The 12,919-nt window shown below is 57.8% G+C and overlaps 1 protein-coding gene and 3 pseudogenes across 1 annotated transcript in view; 3 read left to right on the top strand and 1 right to left on the bottom strand.

Moving 5' to 3' along the window:
- The window catches only part of LOC147027501 (triple functional domain protein-like), a gene marked incomplete at its 3' end in the record, with an annotated part of 489,834 nt that overhangs the window by 57,702 nt on the left and 419,213 nt on the right, over positions 1-12,919 (bottom strand). The gene's annotated exons all lie outside the window — the stretch shown is intronic.
- LOC147027506 (18S ribosomal RNA) lies at positions 451-2,626 on the top strand (annotated as a pseudogene).
- Positions 3,052-3,203, top strand: LOC147027505 (5.8S ribosomal RNA; annotated as a pseudogene).
- Positions 3,728-9,516, top strand: LOC147027504 (28S ribosomal RNA; annotated as a pseudogene).

Below are 12,919 nucleotides of genomic sequence, written 5' to 3'. Positions count from 1 at the left end.
GGTCGTCGACGTTCTGCTGCCGTTAACGCGCCGTCGGAGCGGTGACTCTCTTCCTCTGACCGGTGCAGCGATCGAGAGGCGCGCGAGAGATGCGTGTACGGCACGGAACGAACGTTGAACGTTGTTCGTGGCGTGAGGTTGTCGCCGGGCGATACGAAGGACGAAGTACGAAGTCCAAGTGCGGGACAAGAGGGACGAGGCAGACGAGCCTCGGGAGCGATGTCGTGCGAGCGAGAGGGAAACGAGTCGGCATGGCACAATGGGCCATTGCGACACAACGGTGCAACGGTGCAACAAAGGTGGCGGGGTTCGGCACGCGGGCGCGTGGTCGCTGCGGCTCCTCCCGGTGCTCCCCGGCCCGGCACGTGCAGTATGGATGCGACGCGGCCACGCGGGCGCGTTAGACGGTCGGGGCGTGCCGTGGTCTTTACGGCGGCTCCTCACGCCGCTCCTCTGGTTGATCCTGCCAGCCGCATATGCGTTGTCTCAAAGACTAAGCCATGCATGTCTAAGGCGGTGCTGGGAACGGAAGCGGAGACCCGTTGAGACTCATGCGACATGGCTCATTAAATCAGTTATGGTCCCTTTGGAGCGCCGGAAGTTACTCGGATAACTGTGGGCAATTTCCCAGAGAGCTATCATACATGCAAACGAGCGCCGGTCCCCACGGGTGAAGGTTCCCTGATCGCCGTGGGGAGGCCGCACAGCATTTATCAAGCACCAAAACCGACGCGCGGTGCCTCGCCCACCTTCCCTTCCTCTTTCCCTTCGTGGGGTGAGGTCCTCTTCGGGGGGCCCTTCCTTCGGGAGGGTTCGGGGCTCCGGGCGTGGGCCCGTCCCCACGGGATGGTGACTTCTGGATAAACCATGGCAGACGCTCAGCCCTCCCAAGCGCCGCCGCGTAACGTTTCATTCGAATGTCTGCCCTATCATCTCGGGATGGCAGGCTTTCGCGCCTGCCATGGTGGCTACGGGTGACGGGGAATCAGGGTCTCGATTCCGGAGAGGGAGCCTGAGCAGAACGGCTACCACATCCAAGGAAGGGGCAGCAGGCGCGGCAAATTACCCACTCCCGACACGGTGAGTGTAGTGACGGTGGCTTATCGATGCAGGCCTCGGTCGATGGCGCTGCTATCAGTACTGGTACCGGTGCACCTTAAACCCATGTGCGAGGATCCACATTGCTGAGGGCAAGTCTGGTGCCAGCAGCCGCTGGTAATTCTCCAGCTCCAACAGCGTAATAACGCTGTTGCAGTTAAAAGCTCGTATTTGGAAATCGTCGCCGGGGCATCGCGGGGGGACGGTGCAAGCGTGAGGCAGCCGGCGCTTTCCCTTGTCCTCCACGCCCGTCCCCGGCGGGCGAGATCTGTCGGAGCCTCTGCGGACGCTCTGGGATGAGTGTCCTGTTGCGGGCCGGTGTGAAGCGCAGAGCCATCTTGAGGAAATTCTGGAGTGCTCAGGAGCGGTCGTGTAGAGCCTCTGTACACCGCAGCTGGGAATGAATGGAATAGGGCCTCCTGTCCTATTTTGTTGGTTTTTGGCGGGACGTGAGGTCATGATTGAGAGGGACTGCCGGGGGGCAGCCCAAGTACTCGCGCCAGCGAGAGAGGGGTGAAATTCTGGGACCGGCGCAAGCACGGATCGTAAAAGCGAAAAAAAGCATTTGCCAAGGAATGTTTTCCTCTCTTAATCAAGAACGAAGGTCGGAGGCTCGAAGGCGATCAGATACCGCCCTTAGTTTCGACGGTAAACTAGATGCTTCACCGGCGCATCTGGGCGGCGTCGAATGGTGGCCATGACCCGTCCGGCAGCCATGAGGGAAACCAGGAGCTTTCTGGGTTCCGGGGAGGTATGGTTGCAAAGCTGAAACTTAAAGGAATTGACGGAAGGGCACCCACCAGTGAGTGGAGCCTGCGGCTCAATTTGACTCAACACGGAAAGCTCACCTGGGCCGGACACTTGAGAAGGATTGACAGACTGAGAGCTCTTTCACGATTCTGTGTGGGTGGTGGTGCATGGGCCGGCTTCTTAGTTGGTGGATGCGATCCGCCTGGTTGATTCCGACAACGAGCGAGACTCCGACACGCCAACTAGTTCGCGGCGACCCCGGTGGTCGGCCGGCGGACTAACTTGCAGAGGACCAGCGGCTGCAAGCCGTGCCAGAGACATGGAGCAGAATAACAGGGTCTGTGATGCCCTTCGATGTCCGGGGCCGTAAGACGCCGCGCTACACTGGACGGGCCAGCGTGTACCTTGCCCTTCGCCGACAGGCCTCGGGTAAATCCGCTGAGCCCCGTCCGTGATGGGGACTGGGGCTTGAGGCTGGACAGTGTCCTGCACGAACCGAGGAATTCCCAGTGCAAGCGCGAGTCACTCAGCTCGGCGCTGATTAAGTCCCTGCTCCCTCTTTTGTACACACCGCCCGTCGCTACTCACCGATCGGACGGTGCTTTGGTGAGATCCCCGGATCAGCCCCTGCAACGGGCCGTCCGTGGCACTCGTTGTCGCTTCGCAGCCGTCGTGCTCGTGAAGCGGTGCGCCATGAAAAGATGAGCGAACTTGACTGTCTAGAGGAAGTAAAAGTCGTAACAAGGTTTCCGTAGGTGAACCTGCGGAAGGATCATTATCGGATCTGCATGGCATAACGGCATGGCATGGCATGGTCGACAGGTCGATGGTCAACGCGAGAGCACGGAGTGCACCCTCGGTCGAGACCGTCGAGGGTGCGGGAAGACGCGATTGTGCTGACGCCGTACGATGGGCAAGGCGTCGCGCGACGATGCTTTTTCCGTGGATGTGGCTTCGCCGCGGTGTCGGGAGAGCGGCTGTCGTCGCCTGCGCTGGGCGCAGCGTCGCGCGGCGGCGAGGCCTTTCTTTCTCGCCGCACCGCGGTCGAGGTGATGCGCCCGTCGGGACCTATCTGCTCGTCGAGGGAAGGCGAAGGTAGGCCAAGGTTGCAGCGAAGGTTTATGGTCCCACTGACGGAAGATGACGCAGGCGCGCGGCGCAGCTTCGCCGTCGGTGTTTAATGAAGCTATCTGTTTCTGGAACGACTCACATGGTGGATCACCGGCTCGTGCGCACATGAAAACGCAGCCAACCGCGAGAACTGGTGTGAATTGCAGGATACACTGATCATCGATACGTTGAACGCACACAGTGCCCCGGTCTACACACCCGGGGCCACGCCTGTCTGAGGGTCGCCGCGGGACCATCGATCCGGAGCACGGGTGTCCTGCTCTTCCTTCGCGCTTTCGGCGCTTCTGTGGGCCGGCCCTCTGCCACGCGCCGCTGCGCTCACGCGCTTTGCGTGTGTCTCGCGAATGGGAGTTCGAGGCCGCTCGACGGTCGCGGCTCTTCGAAATGTGTGCACCGCTTGCTTGCCTGCTGCTTGGTCCCGCCGCTGCCGTGGCCGTGGCGCGGTGCGGTCGTCGGTGGCCCTCGAGTGAGCGTGAGCTCAAGCCCGACCGCCGACCCCTCGATTTCGACTCGTTCCTGTGCCTTCGACATCGACTTCGACTTCCCCCTCGACTCGCCGCGCGTGCGTGCACGGCTCCATGTCGGTGTGGCGACCACCGCGCATCGCAGAGAGAAAGAGAGAGCAGCGCAGAGAGCCGCATCTGTCTCCGCGTCTCCCGTGTGAGTTGCGTACGGGGACCGGTGGCCAGACACGGAGAGCGCGTCGCTCGCGGCGGCGTGCCTCTCCGGGAGCACTGGGACAGCCATGCGACCCCAGATCAGACGTGACTCACCCTCGCCACTTAAGCATATTACCAAGCGGAGAAAAGAAAAGAAACCAACGAGGATTCCCTCAGTAACGGCGAGTGAACAGGGAAAAGCTCAGCGTCGAATCCTCGCCCCGCACTACGGCGGTGTGGAGCTGTGGCGTACAGGAGTCCGTGCACCTCCCTGCATCGCTCGGGGGTCCAAGTCCTTCGACCGGGGCCTCCTCCATGGACGGTGGCAGGCCGGTGCGATGGCTCCCTGGATTGCGTGCCGGGGTCGTGGTCTTTGGAGTCGGGGTTGCTGGGAATGCAGCCTAAAGTGGGTGGTAAACTCCATCCAAGGCTAAATACGTGCACGGAGGCCGATAGCCGACAAGTACCGGTGGGAGGGAAAGGAAAAGAACTCTGAAGAGAGAGTTCAAGAGTTCGTGAAACCGTTGCGAGGTAAACGGGTGGGATCCGCGCGGTCCAGCCCGGGAGGAGTCGGGGCCGTGGCGCAAATCGGTCGCCCCGCCGTGGGTGTCGCGGTACCCGTCCCGCCGCCCGGATGCGCCGTCGCGGTCGACCGGTCCCCTCGTGGGTCCCCCCAGGTGCGCTTCGACCGATCCCGGTCAACGTGTGGGCGGGCCTCGCCCCCTCGGCGCGACCTCTTCCGGGGTCCTGCCGCCCGGTGCATTTTCTCCGCGTGCGGTGCGCCGCGACCGGGTTCCGGAGGCGGCCAGGAGCGCCTGGGTTTTTCGACCGAGAGCTTTGCGTGATTTGTCGAGGCGCTGCGTGAGCGGGGCCTGCGACCGTGTTCTCTCCGCGTCGGCGCCCTCTTCGCGTCGTCGTCGGGGGAGGCACCGGGCCGCGCCTCGTCGCGGGGGCCTGGCGAGAGCGTTCGCTCGCCCCGGGACCCGAGGAAACTGGACGGAAAGAAAGTCTGATCAGCGCCGCGCCGCGTGCGAGCGTGGTAGGGAGCCTTCATGCGAAGCGGCCGCCGTCCGCTCCGTGCGGCCCCCTCGGGGCGCCTTCCGCCGCCCGCCGCCGCTCCGTCGACCTGGAGCGGCGAACTGTTCTCAGTGCGTACGTCGACCATGCGGTGCGGCGCCGGCGGTGCCGTAAAGCGCTCCGGCAGGCCGGGCCGTCGTTCCGCGTCCGCGTGGCCGGCGCGCCGAGGGCTTCGTGCGTCGGTCGGGGGGGCCCCTCTTCGGGGGGGGGCCCGGTCCTCCGGCCCGGTCCTCTCCCTCGTGCGGGTTTCCCTGGCCGCGCGCGCGTTTTCCTCGTGCGTGTCGTGTCGCGCGTTGGCGGTGCGGTCCCCGGCGCTCGGGGGTCTGCGGCGAGGGTCGGAATCCCACCCGACCTGTTCCTTGAAACATTTTTTTTTTATCGGACCAAGGAGTCTACCACGTGCGCGAGTCGAAGGGCTCGAAAGAAACCCCCGGAGGCGCAATGAAAGTGTGCGGTGGCGCGCGCGGCTCGGGTTAGTACGGCGTCCCGTCCGCTCGGCGGCCGGGTCGGTCGCATGGTGCGCGGGTGCTGGAAAGCGAGCGCGGTGCTCCTCGGGTCCGTGGCTTCGTGCCTCCTCTCTCGGTGGGCACCCTCTCGCTGTCTCGCCTCTGCGCCGGCTTTCGGCATTCGAACCGCCGGCAAGCGGTGAGGGCCTCCTCGGTCGCTGGCGGGCGCGACACCGTCGGGCGGGGATCCTCGCTGCGCCGGCAGGGGCGTGAGGCGCACCGCCGGCGCGTTCCTGCGCTCTCCGTCCGCGCGTGCGCGGCGGAGGGGCGGGACGGAGCCACAGCGTACTTTGTTGGTACCCGAAAGATGGTGAGCTACGCCCGGGCAGGGGCGAAGCCAGTGGGAAACTCCTGGTGGGAGGCTCCCTTCTTTCAGCGAAATTCTGACGTGCAAATCGATCGTACGACCCGGGCGTAGGGGCGAAAGACCCTTCAATCGAAACCATCTAGTAGCTGGTTCCCTCCCGAAGTTTCCTCAGACAATAGCTGGAGCTCTCGCTGGATGCGCAGTTTTATCCGGTAAAAGCGACTGACCGAGAGGCATTGGGGCCGAAACGGCTTTCAACCTATTCTCAAATCCTCTTGAATGGGTAAGACGCCCGGCTCGCAGGCTTTCGGAGCCGGGCGCGCGCGTCGCGCGCCGTGCGCGTGGTGGCGCGTGGGCGAAGAATGCGCAGCTGCCCAGTGGGCCACTTTGTTTTGGCAGCAGAACTGGCGCTGCGGGATGAACCGAACGCCGGGTTAAGGCGCCGAACGCGAACGCTCATCGGAGCCCTGGCAAAAGGTGTTGGTTGGTCGAGACTGTGCAGGGCGGTGGCCATGGAAGTCGGAATCCGCTAAGGGGAGTGTGTAACGACTCACCTGCCGAATCCAATCTGCCAGCCCTGAAAATGGAGCCGGCGCTCGAGCGTCGGGGCCCAGCATAGCTCCGGCCGGTCGCCGGCGATGTACCGTTCCTTCGCGCTTGGGCGCGGTCGCCTTCGCGCGGCGCGCACCACGAAGTGTGGTCCGTGCGCTACGCCGCGACGAGTAGGAGGGCCGCCGCGGTGGCGCTGAAGCCTTGGGCGGGGGCCCGGTGGAGCCGCGGGTGCAGATCTTGGTGGTAGTAGCAAATATTCAAACGAGAGACTTTGAAGGCCGAGGTGGAGAAGTGTCTCCATGTGAACAGCGCTTTGGAGCATGGGTGAGTCGGTCCTAAGTGACGGGGCGCTAAGGCCTTGCGGACGATGTTGGCGATGGGCTCCCTATCCGCCCCGGTGCGGAGCGAAAGGGAATCGGGGCTCAGATCCCCCGAACCCAAGAGTGCGGGAGAAAGGTCGGGGATGGTTCGCGTGCTTGCACTTTGTGCTCGTCGCGGCCGCCCAACGTTGCGGTAACGCAAAAGCGCGCCTGGAGACGCAGCGGCGGGGGTGCCGGGAAGAGTTTTTCTTTTCTACGTGAAGGGACGGGCGCCCCGGGAATGGGTTTTACCTCGAGATAGGGGCCCGCGCCTGCAGAGCGTCGCGGCTCCTGCGGGCGCTCCGGCGGGCCCCCTCGCCGCCCTTGAAAATCCGGGTGCGATGACTGAATCTCGCCTCTGCCGTACCCATATCCGCAGCAGGTCTCCAAGCGTGAACAGCCTCTGGTGCGATGGAACAATGTGGGTAAGGTGGAAAGTCGGGCAAGCCAGATCCGTAACTTCGGGACAAGGATTGGCTCTGAGGGCTGGGTCGGTCGAGCCGGGCGGCGGAAGCGGTGTACGGGAACGCGCTCGCGGTCGGGCGAGCCTCCGTTTCCCGGGGCCGCGGGGGCCTCCCGGCCCGTCGTCCGGTCCGCCGGGCGTCACGCGGCGTGGCGGTCGGGCTTCTACCGCCGGCGTGGGCGGTGCGTTCGGCCGCGCGTTCGCCGCCGCCGTCCGGGAGGTGTGTGCGTGGGGTGCCGGTCGCGGCCGTCCCGCCCCGCCCTCGCACGGGCGCGTTCTTTTCTCACCGGCGTCGAGCGCCTCCGCGTGGCGCGCGGCGACCCGCGTTTTGCGTGTCGCGTTTCCGTCGCGCTCTCCCCCCCTCCTTCGTGGGGGTGTCGGGGGGATTCGCGGCGGGAGCTCGGGCCACGGCGCTCGCTCGTCCGCGCGTCCCGTCGGGGGGTCAAACGTGCGGCCGCGGGGAGTGGGGAGCGTCTCGGCGGTGGGGCGGGCGAGACGCTTCGCCGGCAGTCTCGTCGCCGTCCCGGGGCGCGGTTGTGTGTCGGTGCGCGCGACGATCTCCGCCGCCGTGCGCCGGCGGGGCTCCGTGCCCCCTCGCGGGGCGCGCGGCGGCTCGGGCGTCTTGGGCCGGATCGGCCCGGCGGTCGGTCTCGGAGCGTGAGGGACTTGTTGGCGAACGTGGAGCCGCGTTGCCTCCCCGTGAGCGCTCCGGCTGCGGGCGCGTGTGCGCGGTCTGCCCGCTGACCCGCCGCGTCCCCGGCGTCCCCTTCTTCTCCGAGTGCCTCCCCGAGGTTCGGTCGTTGGGCAAAGGTGCGATGGTGCGAGGCTCGGGTGCGTGCGCACGCTTCCTCGCCGGCGACCGACAGTCGCCTGAGAAACCGGTGCGGGACAAGGGATTCCGACTGTTTAATTAAAACAGAGCATCGCGATGGCCGGCGATCGAGTGTGGACGCGATGTGATTTCTGCCCAGTGCTCTGAATGTCAAAGTGAAGAAATTCAACCAAGCGCGGGTAAACGGCGGGAGTAACTATGACTCTCTTAAGGTAGCCAAATGCCTCGTCATCTAATTAGTGACGCGCATGAATGGATTAACGAGATTCCCACTGTCCCTGTCTACTATCCAGCGAAACCACAGCCAAGGGAACGGGCTTGGCAGAATCAGCGGGGAAAGAAGACCCTGTTGAGCTTGGACTCTCAGCCCGATTCTGTGAAGGGACTTGGAGAGGCGTAGAATAAGTGGGAGGCCCGCCGGACTCGCTCGGCAGTGTGGTCCGACCCCGTGAGGGGCGCAGGGCGCGCGTTGTCGCGACGACGCGGCCGCCGCCGGTGAACCACTACACTACTCTTACCGTTCCTTTACTCTTTACTTCAACCCGGTGAGATGGAGGAGTGCGGGCCCCCCTGGTCGGGGGAGGTCCCGCGTTTCTGCGTGCGAAGGGCAAGGGTCGGCGCGGCGCGCCTTCGCGCTGCCTCGTGCGCGTCGCACGCGCTCAGGCAAGAGCCGGCGATCGCGGGCGACCCGCCCGGGGACAAGGTCTGCGGGAATCGGGCCTGGGGACAGGTTCCATGGGGAGTGTCAAACCTGGGGTAACGCAGCCCAGTCCACCAGGCAACATTCACCTTTGGGAGGACGGAAACCTCCCGTAGAGCAGAAGGGCGAAAGTTTGCCGGATCGCGGCATTGGCATATGGATATCGAACTAATGCATAGCGCTGACACATCAGCAGCGCAGCCACGCCTTCAAAAAAACACCATTGATTTTCTGCAGGGCAGCATGCACAATACAGACCGTGAATCAGCGTGGCCTCGCGATCCTTTTGAACGCTTTTGGTTTTTAAGCAAGAGGTGAATCAGAAAAGTTTCATCACGAGGTGCCACCAACATGGCTTTTGCTGGCCAAGCAATGTTGTCCATAGTTGACGCCCGCTGCAAAATACTGCATCATCACAGCCCATCACAGTTTTCACAAAACCAGATCCATATGTCGATGTCGGATTCTGAGTTTTTCCTATGGAATGTGCGTGGTGGGGACAAATCGGACACAAGATACCCACATCGACAGTTGCGATACACAGAATTCGCCAAGCGTTGGATTGTAAACCCACTACACAGGGAACGTGAGCTGGGTTTAGACCGTCGTGAGACAGGTTAGTTTCATTCACTGATGCTTTTGTCGCCGGGACAGCAACCCCGCTCAGTACGAGAGGAACCGCGGGTTCAGACACTTGGCGCGTGCGTCTGGCTGAGCAGCCAGCGCCGAGCTACCATCTGAGGATTATGGCTGAACGCCTCAAGTCAGAATCCCCCTTGGGCACGGCGATACTTGTTGCGCGGGCTTCGGCCGGGACAGCATACGACCTTGAGCCGGCGGTCCCTCCGTTGAATTTCGGAGGGCGGCTTCCGGCGCGGTCTCGCACGGCATCGGTTTCGAGGGTCGCCCGATGAATCTTGCAGCGCGACCCTTCGAGCGCCGCTCGCACAGCACGACGGTGTGGGGCGCCATGCGCCGAATGACTCGTAAACGACCTGGTTACGGCTCGGGGTGTCGTGGTATAGCAGAGCAGCTTCGTCGCTGCGATCTATTGAAAGTCATCCTTCGAGCTAATGTTTCGTCCGAGCTGATACACGGTGGAACGGTGCACCAGGCATCATGAAGCGCGAAAGGCGCTTGCCTCCGAGGGCGATGCGGACGTGGGTGCCGGCACTCGGGACTGTCTCTAGGGTGCTGTGTGCTTCGCGCGAGTGTACTCTCGTCGTGGCTGCTGCGTTTTTTCGTTTGCTTTTTTACTCCTTCTGAGCAGCCTGACTGCAGAGGCTCGACCGGCGAGCACCGGTTTTAGGCTGCTGCGGTTGTCGGTCTCGGCCGTTTGCGGTGGGGCTGATGTTGGCATGACAAGTGGCTTGGGACGGGTGTCCCGGTTGCATCTCGTCGCACGAAGCGCAGTCGCAGCGTGAGCGGACGGATGGAGGTGAGACAGCACAGAACACAGCACAGATGGCAGACAAGAGAGGGCTTTTCCAAGGACCCTTCGTGATTCGTGACCGGTCCGTCAATATCACTGCTGTCACTAGTGGACAGGTCCTTCTTCACAAGTACCGTTTTTCCCCGGTCCCTCAACACCGCCACCGTCAGCAATAACAGGAGTCAGTTGAGGCCATCCGTCTCTTTGACGGTGAAGAGAGAAGAGACGAGAGGGGCGAGGGTGTCAGGTAGAGGAGAGAAGAGAAGAGAGGAGAGAAGAGAGAACAGAAGAGAGGAGAAGAGAGAAGAGAAGAGAAGACGGTGACCTGACAAGAGAAGCAAGGAGATGTGCTTCCTCCACAAGAACCCTTCTTTCATGTCATGGGTCCGTGAACGCCACTCGCTGCCACCGCCACCTGCAGAACACCAGGAGTCAGTTGTGCACCATTCGTCTCTCTGACGGTGAAATGAGAGGAGAGGGGAGGAGAGGTGAGGAGAGATGACATGATATGACATGACATGACATGAGATTAGATGACACATCCTTCCCCAAGTACCCTTCGTCACCCGTCCGTCAACAGCGCCACCATCAATGAATGTCATGAGTCAGTTGCACGACCTCCAAGCTCAGACGGTGACCTGAGGATGAAGGATGAGAGGAGTGTGTGTTGTGTTGTGTTGCGTTGTGTGCCGCGGCGTGAGTTTATTTCATTTTTTGGTATACCCTGTCGAGGCTCGTGTGAGTCTCCCAACAACAAGCAACAGGGGCATGAGATAAGATGGAGGGAGGGAATGACAAACAGTCGGGAACAGAGACATTAGGAGATCTCTGGAAGGGAGAGGGATCTGTGGGATGGGATGGGAAACATGGAGAATAGAAGATAGACATTGCAGGACTTTCAGGAAGGAAAGCAGGGAATTTGAATGGGGTTGGGTTTGGGTGGATTATCGGGGAAGAAAAGATCGAGGATTTGAATGGGGGATGAGTTAAGAGTGGTGATGAACAGCTGTTTTGGGGTCTGGAGGGAAGATTGAATGAATAGAGTGAGGAGGTTTATTCCAAAGGTGGGAAAATTGAGGAATGAAAGAGTGAAGGTGTACAGTGATTCGTGATTTTGGTAGTTTTACCAGAAGGGGGTTGTTGTCGGACCTTGAGCGCCCTGCGGAAATGTGGGACAAATCGACACAAGATACCCACACGAGACAGTTTATACACACATTCATGAGGTAAACAAATATAGACAGTTGAAATGCACAAACCCTCCCTTTCATGCGTGAAACAAGTAAAGAGAGTTTATACACACATTCATGAGGTGAACAAATATAGACAGTTTATACAAAACCCTCTTCAGTTTAACAAGAGGAACAAGTATAGACAGTTTATACAAACCCTCTTGAGTTAAACAAATAAAGACACTTGAAACACACACTCTTGAGGTGAACAAATATAGACACTTTTAAACACACACTCTTGAGTTAAACAAATAAACACATATTTAACACACACTCTTGAGTGATACAAACACATACAGTTTAGACACAAACTGAAATGCTCAACAAATCGAGCGTTCAACAAATCTTATACAATTTGTACATTTGTACATACACTCTGAGTTAAACAAATATAGACAGTTTATACATACACTCATGAGATAAACAAATATTGACAGTTTATACGAATCTCTCTCATGCTTAAAAACAAATATAGGACACTTTATACACACACTCTGAGGTAAACAAATATAGACACTTTAAACACACACTCTGAGTGAGTGAAACAAATACAGACAATTTATACAATTTATACAGATCTCTTGAGTTATCCAAATATAGACACATTATAGAAACACTCTTGAGTTAAACAAATATAGGCTCCTTTAACATACACTCTGAATAAAAGAAATATAGACAAGTTATACACACACACACTCTTGAGGTAAATAAATATAGGCACTTTTTATACAAACACTTTTAGAGGTAAACAAATATCGATACTTACACAAATACTGAGGAAACCAAATATAGATACTTTTATAAAAACACTGCGTGAGGTAAACATCGATACTTTACACAGACACTCGTGAATAAACCAAATATAGATACTTTAGTTAAACAAATATTGACACTATATGAGGTACACAAATACACACTCTTGATTTAAACAAAACACTATAGACACAGAGGTACAAAACACATATGAGGAACTACAAATACACACACTAGACAATTGAGAGCAAACTTCTTTACGTGAACAAATATAGACACTATACAAACACATATTGGAGGAAACAAAAAAATGCTCGACAAATATACACACACTCTTAGGTAAAACAACAGGCACTTTATACAAAACACAAATGAGGTAAACAAATATAGGCACTTTATAAAACACTTATGAGGTAAACAAATATAGGCGCTTTCTCCAAAAACTTATGAGGTAAACAAATATAGACACTTTTGCACAAATTCAAACGTGAGGAAAACAAATAGAGATACTCTTGAGTGAAACAAAACACTCGTGACTCCTGAAAAAACAAACTATTAGAGGTAAACAAAGGTAAAACACTTTATACAAACACAAATGAGGGTAAACAAATATAGGCACTTTATAAAAACACTTAGGAGGTAAACAAATATAGGCGCTTTCTTCCAAAACTTATGAGGTAAACAAATATAGATACTTTGCACAAATTCTTGTGGAAAACAAATAGAGATACTTTATAAAAACACTCGTGAGGTAAACAAATATAGACACTTAAAACAAACACTCACTTAGAAAGTTAAACAAATATAGACACTATATACACACACTCTTGATTGAAAACAAATATAGACACTTTATACCCACACTCTTGATTTAAAACAAATATAGACACTATATACAACACTACTTGATTTCAACAAATAGAGACACTTTATACACACACTCTTTGATTTAAACAAATACAGACACTTTATACACACACACTCTGATTGAAACAAATATAGACACTTTATACACACACTCTTGATTTAAACAACATACAGAGACTTTTATATACACACTCTTGACGG

This window comes from Eptatretus burgeri, chromosome 4 (assembly GCF_056783735.1).
Source record: "Eptatretus burgeri isolate ZD-2024b chromosome 4, Ebu_testis_v1, whole genome shotgun sequence".
Classification (NCBI taxonomy): domain Eukaryota; kingdom Metazoa; phylum Chordata; class Myxini; order Myxiniformes; family Myxinidae; genus Eptatretus; species Eptatretus burgeri.
Note: the sequence above shows the minus strand (reverse complement) of the source record. Positions and strands in the feature narration are given on the sequence as shown.